The sequence below is a fragment of the Anser cygnoides genome, chromosome 1 (genome assembly GCF_040182565.1).
Source record: "Anser cygnoides isolate HZ-2024a breed goose chromosome 1, Taihu_goose_T2T_genome, whole genome shotgun sequence".
NCBI classification, from domain to species: domain Eukaryota; kingdom Metazoa; phylum Chordata; class Aves; order Anseriformes; family Anatidae; genus Anser; species Anser cygnoides.
In genome coordinates this window covers 119,017,934-119,025,999 of record NC_089873.1, presented here as the reverse complement: position 1 = coordinate 119,025,999, position 8,066 = coordinate 119,017,934, and the positions used below count along the sequence as shown (strand labels likewise).

General features: G+C 43.0%; 1 long non-coding RNA gene across 1 annotated transcript; it reads right to left on the bottom strand.

Annotated features, from left to right (window-relative positions):
• Nucleotides 1–1,163: 1,163 nt before the first annotated feature.
• Nucleotides 1,164–6,190, bottom strand: LOC106036067 (uncharacterized). Its single transcript, XR_001207081.3, has 3 exons — nucleotides 5,865–6,190; nucleotides 4,797–4,900; nucleotides 1,164–2,112 (listed from the first exon to the last, which is right to left on the bottom strand). It is a non-coding gene; the product is annotated as an uncharacterized lncRNA (long non-coding RNA).
• Between the last annotated feature and the right edge of the window lie 1,876 nt (nucleotides 6,191–8,066).

Here is an 8,066-nt window from a genome sequence, read left to right as displayed (position 1 = left end):
AAAGGTGTTGAACAGGATCATACTCATTATTGACACCTTGGAACACTGACAGTTACTGACCTCCAACTAGACTTTGCACCACCGATCACCACCCCATGGGCCCAACCTTTCAGACAGTTCTCAGTCCCCCTCAATGTCTACTCATGTAGTTCATAATTTATCAGCCTCTCTATGATGATCTTGTGGGACATGGTGCCCACAAAACCAGTCATTTAATTGTAGAGGTCTTTCAAGTTTATCAGGCATTATTTACCCTTGGTGAATACATGCTGACTACTCCTATTGATTTTCTTGTCCTTCATGTGTCTGGAAATGGCTTCCAGGATTAGCTGCTCCATCACCTTCTTGGGGATGGATGTGAGGCCTGTAGTTCCCTGGGTCCTCCTTCTTGCACATGCAAGTAGTTGCTCAGTTTTGTAGAAACTCAACTTCGGCAATTTTAAGCTTATAAAAGCCTAAAATATATGAGTGCTTTTAATTTCAGGTTGGAAATTAGGAGAATTTTCTTCTCAGATAGAGTAGTCAGGGATTGGAATGGGTTGCCCAGGGAAGTGGTGGAGTCACCGTCCCTGGGGGTGTTCAATGAAAGGTTGGACGTGGTGCTTAGGGACATGGTTTAGTGGGTGACATTGGTGGTAGGGGGATGGTTGGACCAGATGATCTTGGAGGTCTTTTCCAACCTTAATTATTATATGATTGTGTTCACTCAGAACAGAAATTAGACCAAATCATGTCCACCAAACCAGTCCCATGGAGTCTCTAGCATCTCCCCAGCATATAAGGGTGCTACCAGGTGCACCCTCACTACCAGGCAGGGCTTGCAGTCCAAACACAGAGTGTGGGGAGAGAAGCACAGGAACAGAATGTTGCAGTGGTTTACAAAGGTCATGCTAGAGGGTCAGTGGAAAAGTTGCAGGGGGAGCTCAGGGACAGAGCTGAAAACACTGAAAACAACATCTGTTATGTCACTGAGAAAGGACTTTAATACTGTATTTTTTTGCTCTGTGTGGTACTAATGCTGAAAGAGTTGGCTTAAAACCAGCTGTTCAGCTGTGGGAGACTTGCCCTCTAACTGTGCTTGCTAGCACTCTTGGCAGGTACTCCACTGTGCCCTGCATCTCTTGTCTAGTTATCCATTTGCCCAAAGTCAAAAAATGGGAGAAGGTTAAGAGTAACAAGGAGGATTTTTTAAAATTTCCTTATTGTGAATATAGGAAATACTGGAAGTGAAACTTCCCTAGGACAAAGCACTAGTAAAGATTTGATGTCAGAAGGTCCTCCATGCTCCACACACCATCACAAATCTGACCAGGGGATGTTCAGCTGCTGTGTATGTCAGCATCAATTTGAAGGATTGAATACCACTATTGGGACACCCCTGACCTTGTTCTCACCAAATCCTATTAAACTGAGATCGACTGATAACAACACTAAGAGATGAGGATCCTCTCAAAAAATGCTTAAAAACTTTTGCATTCAGATGTAAAAGTGGAAGAGAAACCTTGCTCTAGTAACAACTTTCCCCTCAAAACCAATTTTCCCAGCTATTTTGCCATTTCTTCTCACATTTATTTCTCTAATAGAACCCATCCTGGTGGCAGATTGGTCATTTCTGACCTTCAGACAGAGCGTTTATCACAGATGCATTCCCCAGGTCTCCTGGAGTCGTTCCATGTGAGATGTGATTGTTAGGAACCCTGTCACAAGCCAGAAAAGTTAATCTGAAAGACAGTTTGTCATTTTATTATTTATTTATTTATTATTTATTTATTTTATACTCCACTCTTCATAGGTAGGTTCTTTCGTCAACATGCTGCTTAACTTTCTTTTTGGGTCCGATCGCCCATGTCTCAAGACAAGTGCTGGCTTCTGGCACTGGCCAGTCCCTTCTCTTTCGGAGGACTGTGAGAGCTCTTTCCCCCTGCCCCAGGCTGTAGTGCACTTGGGCAGTTAGGCAGTGGGGGATAGACCAGGGGATCTGTGTCTGCCTGGAGAATGGTGCTGATGATGGTGGAGAAACAAAGTTGTTGAAAAGGCAGATTAAAAGCAAGGGGAGGACTTTCTTCTCTCTCTCATGCTGTCTTGTTTTCTTTCAGTTCAAGCTCTGCTGTGCTGTTAATCAAGAGAGACAGTAGCAGGGAGATTATCTGAACAAACAGAGTCCGGTGTTTGATTTGGATGATTACAGTGAAAATGTCTTATCTCGCTTTAGTGACCAAGCGACCAACCCCTACTGCCCAACCTTCTGTGCAACACAGACCCATCACAACAAGCTGGCACGCTCAAAGTGTCTGCAAAGGTCTCGCTCTCATGGCTGCCTTTGAGAAGAGCTCCAGCAGAGGAGAGGATGACTGTACGTGTGCTGGCCTGCAGACCAGGGAGCTAGCCTGGAAGGAGCACCCAGCCGTGAACAGGGGAGGTTCTGCTTCTGGCAAAAAGTTTGAATTCTTCACCAAAGTTTGTCGACACCTTCCAAAACTCTTTTGGAAGCTACCACAGGTTTGCTTTCTTTCTCCCATGCTGGTATTTGGCTCTTTCCCTCTTTCCTCAGCTGCCAAGAAGCTCCGCCTGCCTACGGCAAAGGAGAGGATGTCCTGGCCTCAGGCTGGGCACCCGCCCGAGCTAGAAGGAAAGCTGCTCAGGTGTCCAGGGTGACACCCTGCTGCCATGCTCCTCTGCTCCCTGTCTGGCTTGCAAGACAGGGGTATGGACACTTCCCTGAGTGCACTCCTTGGGTATTTAAAACCATTTCAAGCAGCGAGCTACTGAATACTGCGCTGGTCAGGGCTGCTGTCTGATCAGCTGCTCCCAGCAGTGCCTTGCAGAGCAGGTGCAGGGGCTGCCCGGGAGCTCCAGAGAAGCTTGGCAAGAGGTGGGCTCCAGCAGCATGGCTGAAAGTGGGCTTGGAGGTAGGAGCTAGACAGATGAGGGAGCCAGTTCAAGCTCTGCAGAGGACTGCTACCAACACTTTACATGTATTTAACCTGATAAGCAGGTGCAGACTGTTCTGAATTAGCCTGAGACTTGAGTGGAGTTTTGGATGATTTCTTTTTGGTCTTCATAGTAGAAGCTACCATAAGGTAGGGTAAGCTACAGGGTGTGTATGCTTTTTTTTTTTCTTGCATTTTTTTTCATCACCATATCTGGCCTTAGAGAATGAATACATTTGTATCAGAAAATTAGGTAGTATTCTTCCCCCGGTGTGTGTTATCTTAACCTCTAATCCCCTCTTACATTAAGGCACTATATATCACTATTCAGAACATGCATATTCATCTATATGCACACAAAGATATGGGCATATGCTATCTCCTTTTTTGCCTATATCATTTGGTGATATTACAGTTACTCTGAATAAAAATAATTTAGGAGATACTCCAAGAGAAATTAAGATGTTTCAATCAAACCACAAAGCAAATGCAGATGACTCTTTGAGCAGAGCTCTCCAGTAGAGAAATGATTTTTCTCCCTCTGTGTATCTTGGAAACACTGATCTATGCTGTTCTCCACCCAGTGATGTACAATCACTATTTTGAAGATACATATTGTTAGGTTTTTATTCTTTATTTTATGGAGAAAATGCATTCCTCACAGAAAATGTTCAGAGGAGCAATCAATACACAGAATGAATTGTCTGTTGTTAGATCTGAACTGCTTATCTGCAGATAGTACATTTTCATACTCTAGTGTGCTCTAATAAGCATCATGCCTAAATCGCAATGAACATTTGATTCCCCTATCGAAAACACATACACTTACAAACAAATAAGTTTCAGTCTACCTTCACTGTCTTTGACAGCATACATTTTAAATACCTGAAGGGATTTATAAAGTAGTGGGCAGAATGCAGTTGGGCAGAATGCAGTTGGGTAAATGCTCCATTATCTTTGCTTTCCTTGCATTGAAAAAGAATCCATTAAAGAAAAAATAAATTCCCCTTTATTTCTATATCCTACCTATAAAGCATATGTGCAAATTCTTTCAATGTGCACATCATTACTGGAGATAAAATACTCATATAAGTGAACCGTTCTCTTATCTCTTTCCCTTACCGCTTCCTTGCTCTTGCTTAGGTAACTGGCTCGGTTGGTGGAGGACTACTTCTCTGATGCTCTTTCTTCTGAGGATGGGCATTGGAAGAACTGGGAGAGCGCTGTCTCCATCCACACCCAGTCAAGGCTGGTGGAAATTACCACTTCCACCAAAAAGCTAGGATGGAGCTTACCTGCCTGCCCAGAACAAGTGGGGAGGGTGGGTGACTAGTGGGTTCCTGATGCTCCCTTAGCAAGAGCTTGCTGCACAATTACGCTCCTACTCTCTCTCTCCTTTTTAATGATAATTAAATAAGCATACTAACTAGCTAATAGCTGGTGCTGAATCCTAATGAATCATTTTCCTAAGATATACCAGCAAAAAGACTTGTGTCATGATGAAAAATCCTTCCCACTATCAGTTCTTTAAACCAGCCTCAATTAAATCAGCCTGCTGGCTGGGACTGTGCTGCAAAACCCACTTGTCTTGATAGTTCTGTTTTGACGTGGGAACCTTCTCATTTTGGTCTTGTTAAAAAAAAGTTTTTACTGATTTAGTTCGGAGGTGCAGAATGGGAAAGTCTCCGATCAATAAGGGCACAAGCGCTTGCTGCTTGTTTCTAAATCTTACCTAGGCATATATTTTTTTGCTTGAATGTTTCTGAAATTTGACATTTCAAAGCACAGTCATTTGTAAATTAGAGGGAACTGAAACTGTTAGACTTGCAATCTGGAAGCTGTTAGGTCTATGGGGAATGTACTTACCTCTTTTGCATTCCCAGATTTACAGACAGACCTCTAAAAGAGAACTGGATTGAACCTCTGAGGATTATGGTAGCAGCACCTAGAGATCTCCATGGTGAAAAGCTCTGTACAAACACAAGGCAATTGAGAGTCCTTAGAGATACAGTTTAAGCAGATGAAGAAGAGCGGTGAAAAAGAGACACAGGAAAATAAAGTGCTTTCTGCAAGATGATACCAAAACTCAGTGGAATAGCCAAGCTTTAACCCCAGGGTTTGTGATTTTTAGTCCGGTCTCCTATGATATACCATGCTGTCTCCTAACACTTGTACTGTGTGCTTCCTTTTTATACTCTGGATATCTCCATCTGTCTATATAGACACATCTACACACAGCATAGAGGCAGATCTCTCTATATATGTAGATAATTCTATGTGTATATACAAATTTATCATATAGACCACATTCCAAACAATGTTGATATTTTAAAGACTTCTTTTGAATCAGTGTAAGTTTATTTTTCTCCTTTAGAAATATCCAGAATGTCGCACTCTTTTCCTTCCCATTATGGAAAGGAATCCTTTCTTGCCTTCTGAGAAAGAGGCAGTGATATTGAAATTTTCACAAAGAGAGTTCGTCCCTTGAGTGTTTTTACAGGCATTTGTGCTGAAGAGATATTAACACAAGCAGCATTTCACATGAAATATATTCCCATTGCTGAGGATTCTGCTACTTGATGCTTGCAGTGCCACAGCTCCCCACATTTCCCAGCCCTCTGAGGATCCCTATAGCAGAAGTAAGGAAGCCAGGATTTTGGAAAAATAATAATAAAAAAATAAATTAATGAATTAAAAAAAAAAAAAAGAAGGAACAACATTTGAAGGTTTTCTTTTATATGCGATGTGGGAGGTGGCAAATGACAGAGATTTGCTTTGGGACCACTTTAAATCAACTTTTCCAGTCCTAAGTGGCTAGGGGATTCTTTGCTTGTAGAGAGGACCAAGGCAAGTGGGTGCTGCCCCCCAGTGCTGTGTTATCCTCAGCCCCTCACTGTGGGTTGAGCTGCTATCCTAAAAAAGAGAGGAACTCACCTCTGGCAGACAAGGTGTCCCTCGACTTCATTCAGAACAGGCCTCGCTCATGCCATCAGAGTGCTTCCAAGGTGAACCACCAGTGTTATGTAAATGCCGATTTTCATCGCTGCGGGTGCGAGCAGGGATGAACCACCCCAGCTGGCAAGGGAACTGAAGCGAGGCCTTGCTTCCTTCCCCACCTCTGATCTCAGATCAAACGCCTCAGCCCTGCCTGCCGCACCCTGCTCCTGCAACCAGCCGCGCCGCCAGGGCGATGCCGGGGGCAGCCGCATGGCAGGGCCCCACCAGCACCACCAGCTCTGGTGGGGCAGCACGGGGCTGCCCACTCCTGATGGCCCCTGCCATGGTGCTCGGCACTGCTGAGGGCAGGAGGAGGATGCCCAAGTGGGAAAGGGAAGGCAGAGGAACAGAAAACACCGTATCAGAGCGTGATCCCGGGAGCATCGCTACTAATTGCAGCAAACTTGGCAGAATGGGAGCCTAATAGGCCTCCTTCACAGGATTGTGTGACTAAACACCAGATGCCCTCAAGGCACAAACTGACGAGGCTGTGTAAATCTTCCATAAAGTGTCTGTGATCCTTCTGACAGAGACAGGATGTTGAAGGGAGGCCATCCTCCTGTGGGGTAGAAGCTGCTGAGGTAGGGGTGAAGGTGCGTATTTCATGAAAACATCCATTTTTGTGGAAAAGTGGCAAGGCCTCAAATACTTTCCTTCTATTTTTCTCCGGCAGAGCAGCATGGCTGTCCATTGCCATGAAGAGAACTGGATACCTTATGGATGATCTTGGTGCGTCATGGGAGGAGAGGGTTACTTTGGATTTATCTAAGAGCGTTGCAAACCACATGGCCCTTTTCTCTCCAGCCTTATCTTTGAAATGTCTCAAGAGACATTTTATTTTTATGACTGCTCAAGGACTGCAAGCCCGAGGAGCTGCTTTTGGGAATGCATATGATCCCTGTCACATCAGATGATTGCATTGTAACGTCAGCGCTGTCTGTGGAACACCGAGTAGCTGCTGGGTCTCAGCTCTCCATCTGCAGCTCCCCAAGCTCCAGGATTTTGAATCTAGAGTTTTAATTTTGGTATTTTCAATAACTTGAAACCATTTATTAAATGGGCTAATGCATGACATTTTACCTCCATGTGTTCTGTGGTCAGCAAAACATATAGAGATTGCTCTTGAGAAATTTTTATCTGTGTCTGTGGTTAATGTGGATGATTCCCTTAGGGAATGCTATGGTACTGTGCCAATGAGTCTTCTTGTTCCAAAGCACAATAAAACTTCACAATTTTAAATCATTGGCACAAAACCTTTTTAGGTTATGTCAGAAATACCAGGTATGAGTTTCAATAAAGTTACAGCTTTTTTTTTTGCTTTTTTTTTTATGTTTAAATTTATTAGCAGCATGAAAACAGTAATCTGCAATATACCTGCAGGTCAAAATGAGGAAACTAACCTTCTTGAAATGAAGATTTTAGGGCTTTTTTCCTCTTTAAAATTGAACAAAGATAGAACCTTGAACTTTCTAGAGGCACAATTTTCTGATGGAAAAATTCCATGGAAAAATATGTAACTAACATCTACTATCAGGAAATCTGGGGAATTTAAACATTGTTAGAATTTTAAAAAAAATCAAATGTGTATTGGTAACACTTTGATATGAGTTACTGCACACATGAGTGAAAGTGGAGTTTGAGGTCTTGTAATAACATTTTTTTCTTTTGGAAGATAAAATCAAAGTGTTTCTCCAAGCTGTTTTTGTGAAACTGACGTCAGATACAACCCCCTTGATCCTCTATTGGATCTGAATCTCATGGAGCACATCAATAAGCTTCAGAGGAGGAAATAAATACTTTTAGCAAGGGCGTATTCCTCTCTGGTTATGGTCACCGTCAGGCTGTTGAATTTGTTTTGTCTCTCACAGACAGAGAAATAGCCCACAGAAATGATACTGTTATGTCAAAAGATAACTGGTTAATCTCATTTTCCAAACTACTGCACCTATTTCTCACTGTTGGCTTGATTACTCATTTCAGACATTCATTTCTTTCTGTTCCACACAGACCTACATTATGCTGCCATATGTAACTGGCAACCTTGACGTCAGGAATGATTACTTTTGTACCTGTGAGTCTAAATGTTAGGGGTTAATTAAATATGTCTCTAATGATTGCTTTTCTTGTGTTGCTGTTCAA